An 8307-nucleotide genomic window follows, 5' to 3' on the forward strand; every position below is an offset into this window, starting at 1 on the left:
CAAGAATCTATTATTTCTCGTTCGTCGGTAGAAATTTACTGGAGCCGTTATATCCCAGATATTCACTGGAAAACAGTTTGGATGATCCCCCATAAATATTTAATTGTAAACAAGGTGAAGGAAGTGTCATTTAAAATTCTCCATAAAATTTACCCTGCTAAACACTATATGATCAAATTTAAAAGAGACATAAATACTAATTGCAGCTTCTGTGAGGATCTTCCTGAAACTTTAATACATCTCTTTTGGCTCTGCTCTTTCACAAGTAGGTTCTGGTCAGAGTTTAGCAGGTTTATTAATGACCATATTTTAAAAAAAGTTTCCTTAGGCTGGGAAAATGTTTTATTTTGTTTCTATAGATTTCATATAAAGGATGCTAAATGTTTCTTTATAATAAACCTGCTAATCCTCTTTGCTAAATTTTATATTCATAAATGTAAATTTGCTAATAAAACACCATGTGTTTCTGTGTTCTTATTTAATTATCACCCCTGGTTGTTTGTTTGTATCGTTGTTGTATTGTATTGTATACTTCAATATGTTGGTTTGTTGTATACTAATATTGTTTAAATAAAGTTCTTTAAAAAAAAAAAAAAAAAAAAAACAACAAGGCAGCACGCATGGGTGACAGTAAGCAGACACTGCTTTAAGCAGTGGGAGACAAAGTACTCAACTCCAGTACTTGAGTTAAAGTATTGATACTCATGGTCAAATCTTACTCAACTACAAGTTCAAAATTTTACTCAAGTTAAAATACCGAAGAACTTACTTTTAAAAATACTTAAGAATTCAAAAGTACAAAGTACGTTTTCTAATATCAATACATTGCTGTATTGTTTTCTGAATGCTTTTACAGAACCATGTAACTCTGAAACCACTTAATGTAGACTTTTTGCACCACTCTGCTACAAAATAACAACATGGCAGCTCTGAGCTAACAGTACAATAGTACGCGTTCATTCATTCATTGGTCTTAAAGTATCGGTGAAATAAAGACAGATAATGCCTTATTTAGAGGCTGTATTGTCTCTGCCCTGTTCTCTCTCGTTATATGGATATACGCCGATCTCCAGTGATCTAAATATCTTCCGAAGGACGCCGACTTTCACCAAACTGTTATCGGTGAGTAGATGAACGTATTTTAAGCCAGAAATAAGTTCCAGATTAAAGAAAGATACTTATTTTATTCAGTTAATTTTGTTATTCTGTATTAAAGTGAATTCCTGAATAATAATTTGTTTTCCATGTGTTCATGTCACTCAAAAAATATGCATCTAATTCAATTCAGGTTCTATTTAAATAGTTAAAAAATCGTTTCACCCACAGGGCTTAAAAGGGGGTTAAAAATTCACCAGGCCAGGAAAGGTGAAGGCAATCGGGTCGGCCGGCCCTTCTAATGAGGTGTCCCTTATTTATTTTTCAGGGAGTTGGCAACCCTACGTCAGAACCAGTCAGACCAGATCCTGATTGAGAGAGTTACGACACTCTTTGGACGAACCAACACACGGTCACGTGGTTCACCTCAAAAAATCCTAACAGCTCAGCTGTCAATCGGTTTGAACAGGTTGCAGCGCAAAAACGACTATTTTCCCCACAATTTTCAGTAAATATTGAGGTATAATGTGCATTGATTACTACACTGACTGTATTTGGTCAAAACTTTATTTTTGGGAGCGACAGACACACATTTATCAGTGTTCTAAATTTTACGAAGCGACACTGCAACACATCATTGAATATTTACAGATTCTATTTAGTGATGAAAAATAAAAGTTAGTTTAATACAGTGATCAATACAAGCATGTCTGCAGTGGATCATAATGAGGTTATCCACATAAAGAAAAGCAAGCACAGGAGGTATAACACCCATTTTAAAGCTCTTTCTGTTGTTCTCTGCATGCCAACATGGGAATGCTATACCTTGTCCCATACTTAAGCATGCCAGCAGTGGTTCAGTGCTCTGCTCCAGCTTACCTTCAGATCTACATCCTTCAACAAAGCATGCGATATTACTGTCTGACCCCAGGATTTACTCCTATGTCCCAAACAGCCCATCTGTAGAAGATGTCATGCAGACTGTTCTCTCTGGTGTCAGATGGAAAATGAGCTGAATGGCAAAGCTGAGCTAAATAAATTATTCTAAAGAAGCTTTAAACGACTTGGAGGTAAATATGTGGCTGTTGCTGCTTTGACTGATGAGCCGGAATGATTTCTTCTTTTCTGTAGAAGACATAATTATTCCATATTTAATTTTTTGCTTTTCATGTGAACTGAATACATGTATCTGTAACTCTGTTTGTTGTGCTTCAAACCAGAAAACTATTATAAAATATTAATTAATTCATTAATATATGAATTTAAATTAAACTTTTTCTGGTTAAAACGATATTAAAAGAAAAAATAAGTGTGTGTCAGTTGTGCAAAAACCAGCAGCTTTCATCCAAACATTTTTGATACAAAGTAATCATGGAAAATGTAAAACAAGCCTTAATAAAGAAGTTGTTTTACTACTATTTATGCTGTTGGGTAGTTTAATCTGCAACAATGAACTGCATTTGATCAAATTAAAGGGTTTCCATTGTAGAATCCATCTGCTGACCTCACTGACAACAACAGAGAAACAATTCATTATCACAGGTGCAAAGTCAGGCTGAAAAAAAGTGGCAACATGTGTTGCTTTGAAGGAATTAACTCATGTAATCAGAAGAAAATTAAATAAACTTATTAGAAGTGCAACCTTTTCAACTGAGTCATTTGTCTCTATAAACTGATAGTTTCATGGCTTTTTTTTCTTTCTCCCACAGGTGATGAAACTTTACAGATTTCTAGCATTCAGGACAAACATCTAAGTTTTAGTCATGTCTCCATTAGTAGTTTCCAGGGTCCATTCTTTAAAATCCAACATTCAACTGACTGAACCTTGAAACAGGATGTAACAGCTTTACTATCCAGTCCTACATCAGGCAAATGTTTGTGCTTTATTCCACCTGTTCAACTACAGATGTAGAGATCCCCTGAAGATGTTCATGCTCAACACATTCAAATGAGAGAGCACACAGTACACAACTCCAACCAGCTGGCAGCACAGCTGGAATTATCCTCGTATGATCACAGGACAGGTGGTTTGGTTTTTATTACTGAATGCTGGTAAACTCGAGCTTTCTCTATTTTCTCAGCTTTTTAAGTGCATATCACTATTTTTGTCTCCAGACCATATAATGAAGATGATTATAATGATGAGGATTATTGCATTAATGACTGTGGCACTAAGGATGACTATGAGGAAGTCCACTTTGATGATGTGTTGATGATGATTCTGCATGCTTTTCTATGGAGCTCCGTGTTGTCAGTGCAGCGGCTGCCTTTTGTACAAAGCTGAGAGAGTATGAGGAGTGCTTGTTGACCATCAGCATCCAGAGCGGCTGCTGCTTCCCTGAGCCTGCATGTCACTGTGAGGAACAGCAGTGGAGTCTGACAGACAGGCCAGAGGCAGGTGAAAGAGGGAGGGAGCTCCAGCAGGGGGCGCAGTCACACAGAGGGAAGCACAAACACACACAGATGGACGGCACACTGCTGATTCCAATGCAGCTGCACAAGAAGTTGACTTTAGCGTCAAACAGACAATCCTGTCAGAAAGCACAGCAGTTTAACACCGCAGAGGAACATTCAGCTTCCATTAAGATCATTGATCACAGCTCCACAGTTAGGACTGAAATGAGAACAGTCCCACTGAAAAATCTGTGCCACTGTTCAAAGCTGAAATCATGACTGAGAGTATATTAAGTGTTCCAGCCTTCATACAGACGACATGAACGGTCCTCCTCTGGTGTCCTGAGGTCAGTGTGAGCTCTGCTGCCTTCCTGTCAGATATCCAGTCAGATGAAGCGTCGCTGAGGTAACTTTCTGCCATCTTCTTTCTCCAGCAGTGACTGAGCTGCACTGACAGCACTGAGTCGGCTTCTCTTCTCTTCACTCTTTTTTTCCCGCTCCCTCCGTTTCCAACCTTCAACCATTTCTCTGCACTCGGCTCTTTCTAGTTTCCCTTTGTCTCTTTTTGTCTCTTTGGCTTTCTTCTGTATGATAATATTAACCCTCTGATTCTCTGATTCTTCAGATTATTGCTCTGTTCTCTTACACGTGTTTCTCTAACTTCAAGAAAATGTGCTAAGGTGTTATCAATAAAATGACAGTTTAAATAGAAACATTTGTGTCTCTCTGCGTTCACACAAAGCAAACTGAAGCACGGATTTGATCTTTTCTTTTTCTTTATTGGCACAAACGACCAAAGATATCAGTGAAAACACAAGTTCATCAGGTAAGAAAACAAAGTTTAAATGAAGCCGCTGGAACAAACAGCAGCTCAGAAGTGGGAAAGATAAATGTTGCCGTGCAGCCACTGAAACAGACGTCCACAATTTAGATGTTTAACTGCGAGACTGAGGAGAGAACAATGAAGCATTCAAATCATTTTTACAGCAAAAACTCCAGATGTTTCCTTTAATGTGAGCCTTTGCTGTTTTTAGCTGCTCTTCTTAATAGTTTCTGATATTTGAATGACTTAAATGAGCCACAAACTCATCAGAAAGAGTCCAATTGTTGCTCTGTTCAACACATTCGGACAAGTTCTTAGTCGCAATGAACTCAGAGCAGAAACATAAACCGTCTCACATTATCCAGAAAGTTCTGCAGATGATTTTCAGAGTCTGCTAAACACAGGAATGCTCTTTATGTTGTTGGCTGTTTGCTAAATGAACTGAATGTATAGAATACAGTATTCCCAGGTCAACAGTAATCTTCACTGACACCCGATAAGTAAATAACAGCTTCGTGAGGAAGTAAAGCGTGTTTTAAAGTTCAAAGAATTTATATCAGAGATTCACTGAGGAACTGAAATAAAGAACCTGTTCAACTAAAAATGAAAACATGGTCAGAGAAGCTTTTCTGTGGGTGGATTTAACATGAAAGCCTTTTTCTACTTCTCTGCTCAAACGTGATGTTTCACTGTTTATAAAAAGATGTAAGAACTACATTTATGATTTAACATCTTTTGTCGCTGCTTTAAGGAAACATTCTGTATATTATACAAACTGATGTTCTTTTATTGGACTGAACCAAACTTTGAACAGATCCTGATCATGATCGTTCAAATAATGACTTCTCTCAGATCTTATTTTTTACTCATTTTGATTTCAGAAGTTTTGGCATCACCAGCTTCTCCAATGCTGAAATATGGGAAGAGTTTCTCAGTGAAAGTGTCTCTGTGAGTGTAGATGTGAGTCTCGTCTTCAGAGTTGTAGAAGGACACCTCCCCCCTGTCATAGTCCAGCTGGACTCTGATCCTCTGGAGACTCTTCTTCACTCTGACAGTCTTACCAACACCATTAGTGTATTCTCCATCACCATGCCATAAACACCAGATTCCATATTTTGGTGAAGGAAACGCCTCTCCCTTCCTGTCAACTGACTCTTTAACCAAACCCACAATCCAGTCAGGATGATCTCCCACCTCCACCTCCCAGCTGTGTTTCCCTGAGCTGAAGCCCTCAGAGCCAAAAACATCTGCATACTTCGTGTTTCTCTCTGGATTGTCAGGAAGCTGCTGCTTTGTGTCTCCATTTCTCACACTGGTCAGATCATCAGACAGACAGAGACAGCGGCTTGCAGTGTTTGGATCCAGAATGACAGGACTGAAGTGGACCTTCTCCTTCATCTTCTCCCACACTCTGAAGGACAGGTTGCCCAGGTGTTTGGCCACATCTGTCAGCGCTCCTGAGAGCAGCTGTGGATCTGACAGTGAGCACTGGGCTCTGGCTCTGCTCTGAGTGGGTTTATAGCTGCTGAGGAATGGCACGTTGTCTTTCTGCAGCTCTTCTTCAACAGCACAGATACTGTCTGACAGAGAGGAGATCTGCTCCTGAATCCTCTTCACCTCTCTGCTGACAGTCTTCCTCTTCTGCTCCTCTTCCTCCCTCAGAGCTGCCAGTCTGGACTCCTCTTCCTCTTTCAGGAACTGGTGGAGCTTGTTGAACTCTGCTCTGATCTGCCTCTCTGTGGACAACAGCTGCTTCTTGGAGTGTTGAATCACATCATCGTATGTTTCCTCCACTTGTTTGTATTTGTTCCTCTTGTCCTGCAGAGACTTTAAGTCAGATTTCAGCTGCTCCTTCAGGTCACCGACTGCTTGTTCTACAGGAACCACTTTGTGACTCTGGTGGAGAGAAAACTCACAGACAGGACACACAGCTCTCTGCTCGTCTTCACAGAACCAAAAAGGAACTTCAGAGTGTTTCTCACACACCACCTCCTCACTCGGTTTTGTTTTATTCTCCATCTCAGCTGAAGTGCTACTTTGCCTCTTAGCAAATGAGTCAGCCAGTTCTTTCAGGGAAAAGTTAACCATTGGAGGATCCTTTGAGGATTGTCTTTTACAAATGGGACAGTTTTTGTTTTTCAGCTTGTTCCCAGAATTTCTGCAGGCAGCTTGAACAGAAGCTGTGGCCGCAGCTCAGAGACACAGGATCTCTGAAAGTCTCTGAACAAACATGGCAGCTCAAATAACTTTCAACAAGAGAGAATTTCTCAGCCATTTTCTTCTGAAGTAATTTTAGTCAGAGGACTCACCAAATTCTCCACCCTGTCCGTTAAATTCCTCCAAAAACGTGTTTTTCAGCAGAGATCTCACTAGCCTAGCAAGCCAGACCCGTACAGCAAAAAGCTGTACAGGGGTGTAGTGACGCTAGATAGCAGTGTGGGCGGGATAAACGGTTGTCTGTCAAGTTGCCTCTGCACTCAACGCCACGCAATAGGATGGCGCAACAACCAATCAGAGCGATGAAGAAGGATTACGTAGTCAGCGCGACGGACCAACGTAGCAAGCTGGTAAATGAAACTTTTACCGTACCCGGTGGGCAAAACTCCGAAAACGTCTTTTAAAAGAAAAAAAACTTAAGTGCAGTTATCTGTTCGTCTCGCAAAGAAGACTGTATATCTAAATTTTCTAGAGTCGCTGCCAAAGCCTAATCGAAAGACTGTTCGCAGGTCGCAGCCATTGTTTACCTCTCTCTGGAACTACACACTGAAACGTCGCACCTCTGTCGTCACTAGGTAGCCCGGCCTCCGACCCCGCTCCTCACGATTTGATTGGCCCGATTAAGTTTTGATTTGCAGCCTCCCAAAACGACCTCAAGTGACTAGACTTTACATCCTTTTCAAAGATTTAATCTGATAGATATTTGGAGAGAAAAATTTCCAACTAACAAAGTATACACATGGTCTAATAAAGCGGGATCCTCCCAATCTAGAATTGACTATTGGCTGATGTCCAGGGGTCTAAAAGAAAACGCAACAGCACAAATTATAGCCACACCATTAACAGATCACAAAGCTATGCACACCATTATTCCTCTATTCCCTGCTTGTCATAACCGTTCTTCTTATTGGAAGCTGAATAGCTCAATTTTAAATTATGAAGATGTAAAGACTGAAGTTAGTAGACTTATTCAAAAATATTGGAATGAAGCTCAAATTGATGATAAATATTGTAACAAATGGGAACTTATGAAATTCGAAATTGCCAAATACTGTAGAAAATATAGCTCTAATCTAGCCAAACAAAGGAATGCAGAGGAAGACAAGATCATATCCACCATAACCTCCCTCTCTCAAAAGCTCCCGGTTTGTCTTTCTACAAATGAAAAAGAAACTCTCATTGAATATCAGAATAAACTTGACAACCTATATAGACTCAAAGCAAAGGGTGCCTTTATTAGATCGAGACAAAAATGGATGGAGGAAGGGGAGCGAAATTCTGCCTACTTTTTCAGGTTGGAAAAATCTCATTCCAAAACTAATTCTATCCAACAACTTAAGATTGATAATACTTTATGTGATGACCCCAAGCTAATTGCTACGTATTGCTCAAAATTCTATAGTAAATTCTATACTTCTCAATATTGTGATAAAAGTGCTTCGGCCTTTTTAGACTCTGTTATTGTGAATAATATTAATGATATAGACAGAGATTTGTGTGATGCTCCTCTGACGTTACAAGAAATAACTGATTCTATAAATAGCCTCAAACATAATAAGTCTCCAGGTGTGGATGGATTCACCTCTGAATTTTACAGAGCATTTGTGGAACAATTAGCCCCATTCTTACAGAAGGTGTTCACAGAAAGCATAGCTAATGAATCACTGCCCCCAACATTAACTCAAGGATTAATCACACTTATTCCAAAGCCTAAAAAGGATGTATTGCTTATCGACAATTGGCGGCCTATTTGCCTTTTAAATAATGATTATAAGGTG

General features: G+C 39.5%; 1 pseudogene; it reads right to left on the bottom strand.

Moving 5' to 3' along the window:
* Window positions 1-4516: 4516 nt before the first annotated feature.
* Window positions 4517-6672, bottom strand: LOC142381981 (nuclear factor 7, brain-like; annotated as a pseudogene).
* Between the last annotated feature and the right edge of the window lie 1635 nt (window positions 6673-8307).

This window comes from Odontesthes bonariensis, chromosome 6 (assembly GCF_027942865.1).
Source record: "Odontesthes bonariensis isolate fOdoBon6 chromosome 6, fOdoBon6.hap1, whole genome shotgun sequence".
Taxonomy (NCBI): Eukaryota; Metazoa; Chordata; class Actinopteri; order Atheriniformes; family Atherinopsidae; genus Odontesthes; species Odontesthes bonariensis.